This window comes from Nicotiana attenuata, chromosome 7 (assembly GCF_001879085.1).
Source record: "Nicotiana attenuata strain UT chromosome 7, NIATTr2, whole genome shotgun sequence".
Taxonomy (NCBI): domain Eukaryota; kingdom Viridiplantae; phylum Streptophyta; class Magnoliopsida; order Solanales; family Solanaceae; genus Nicotiana; species Nicotiana attenuata.
The window spans coordinates 25,335,770-25,338,240 of record NC_031995.1 but is presented as its reverse complement, the minus strand read 5'-3'; the positions used below and the strand labels follow the sequence as shown (position 1 = coordinate 25,338,240).

At 33.9% G+C, this 2,471-nt stretch overlaps 1 long non-coding RNA gene across 1 annotated transcript in view; it reads right to left on the bottom strand.

Moving 5' to 3' along the window:
* Positions 1 to 1,578, bottom strand: part of LOC109230428 — a 3,119-nt gene extending 1,541 nt beyond the window's left edge. The window contains exons 1-2 of the long non-coding RNA XR_002068633.1: positions 1,205 to 1,578; positions 803 to 920 (exon numbers count right to left, since the gene is read on the bottom strand). This is a non-coding gene — a long non-coding RNA (uncharacterized LOC109230428). The remainder of the gene's footprint in view (positions 1 to 802; positions 921 to 1,204) is intronic.

Sequence of the window (2,471 nt, the reverse complement as noted above, 5' to 3'; positions counted from 1 at the left end):
AAATTGATGGTGGGACAAAGATGAGGGGAATCTAGGAATTGTGAGGTGAAGTTTTGGTCTGGTTCGGAGTCTTGTTGCCTGTGAAAATGGTGGATTAGGTTTGCATTAGGGTTGATATGTGAGAGAGATGAAAGAGATGAGAGATGTTGGAGACTGAACTGACCCGTCTCTGAAGGTTGTTTGGACATATTAATGTAATGGGGGGGGGGGGGGGGATTTCCAACCGTTGAATGGTGGATGTTTGAACGACCAGGATGGGTCAGGGGAAAACGGGGTCGTTTTGGCGATGAGGGGTCTGGGCCGGGTTAAGGAATGGGTTTGGGCTGGGCGAAAGGGGTGTTTTGGACGGGTCTAAGGGGTGGTTTGGCCCAAATCAATTTTCTTATTAAAGAAGACCAAATTTTCCTTTATTTAATTCTTTCTTTTCTTTTCCAATTGAACTAAAAACCTAAATTAACCTACCCAACTATATTAAACACAATTAATTAACTACCAAATTAAGGAAAACTAATGAAATTCGAAACTAAGAATTAAGCAATGCACAAATAAATTATTTTTTGAGATTTTTTTTTCTATTTTGTAAAACCCTAATTACTAATTAATCTAAAAATATGTAAAATCAAGTCCTAAATGCAGATGCAATGTATATTTTTGTATTTTTTATGAATTATCATGCACATACAAATGAAAAACACACACAAAATTACGCAATTAAATCCTAAAATTCAAATAATAAAAGAAAAATCTTAATTCTAAAAATTCTATAAGAGTAATTCAAGCGAGACAAAAATCACGTGCTCACATTATGTGTCGATTATCTTATTGCTACGGGTTACTGAAGCATCTGTTGACCTCCGTCTTTTATACTTCTACACGCATCTAGAAAAAACCTGCCCTTCTTGGACTATAATAACGAAAATCTGAAAGAAAACAAAGAGATGAGTGGACAGTCATAAATATTAAATAGGTAGGAGTATCCATCAACTAAAAATTTCATTGCAGCATTAATTTCTGGATGGCTAATTCTGACTTCCATGTTTGATTCCCAACAACTCATTAATGCGCAAAGACTAAAGAATCCAAGAGAATCAATATGGTGCTTGATTTAATGGGGCGTTGATCGGGTCAATTGAATGGAGTTACTACCTTTTATATACTTACATGTGAAACTTGGAAGATAAATTACAAAGTTGAGATACTTTACTTGATTGAGAGTAATATCTTCCATGATTCAGTGTATAAAGAAGGAAAATAGATGGAATGAGAGAAGTTGTAGAAACGTGGCCGCCGTTTCTGTGTTCCTCTGATGTCGACTTCCGCTTTCCGATGGTGCATATCGGCGTGTTCGTATTGGGGAACCGTTGCGGTTTTTCTTTTAATTTTCTGTTGAATCCCAATTTAATGAGAAAAATGGATTAAATGTTGGGTCATTTATTTCTTAACATTAATCCGAGTAATTGGAGTGCTTTATACTCTATTAGATTTGTACTAATAGGAGTGTAACTCAGTTTGGGAATAAGAAAAGGATCAAAAACCATGTTATAAATAGAATTGTATTTATGGTGAATGTTTATATTTAGAGAGATTCTAGGGTTTATTACTTGGTGGCTAAGTCACCATCTCCCTATAAATAGAGGGTTCTATTCTATTGTAATTCATCCCAAATCAATAAGAATTTCCCCTCTCTCTTTCTCTGCAATATTGTTCTTCTATTTTTATTGTTTCATTACACGTTATCAGCACGAGACTCTAACCAATTGAGTAGAAGCTTTGGGATTGAGCATAATGATTGTCAATAGTTCTATGAACTTCCTTCATGATTAAATTTTGGATTTAAGGTAAGTATTTTACCGTATTTTTCTCTTTTATTCTATACTTTGATTTTATATACAAGCAAAGACAACAAAGTTTGATTATAACTCTAATGGAGTTTGTAAGAAATTACAACCACCTGAAGTGATAAAATTTTTATGCCTTGCCATGATGAAATTCATGTATGATTGTGGGAAAACTATTGAAAACACGTCCCATTGAATTTGCTCCATTCTCATTCCCTTAAGAGAATGTGATAGCAGTATGTGATAAGTCTGAAAGAAGACAAAATTACTAATATGAATGTATCAATGGATGTGGACGTGGCAATAGAAGAAATTATAATCGTCATCATTGTGATAAGGAGAATAATAAGGATTCTCAAAATAATCTTTCACTTTGTGAATGTAATATTTGTCATTGATTTGACATGAGATTTTATAAAGCACATACAGATGATTATGGTCCATTCATGATGTGAATGTGACAACATCTGATTTATAAATACATATTCATTCTTGGAAGAATATGAACGTGCTAGTGGTAGTGAATATACCACACTCACCTCTAAAGGAGGTTTGAGATGATATAAGAAAACAATGTCGTTATTATGGCATGAATGGTCATTGGTTACGTAACTATTGTACGCCAAAATATTT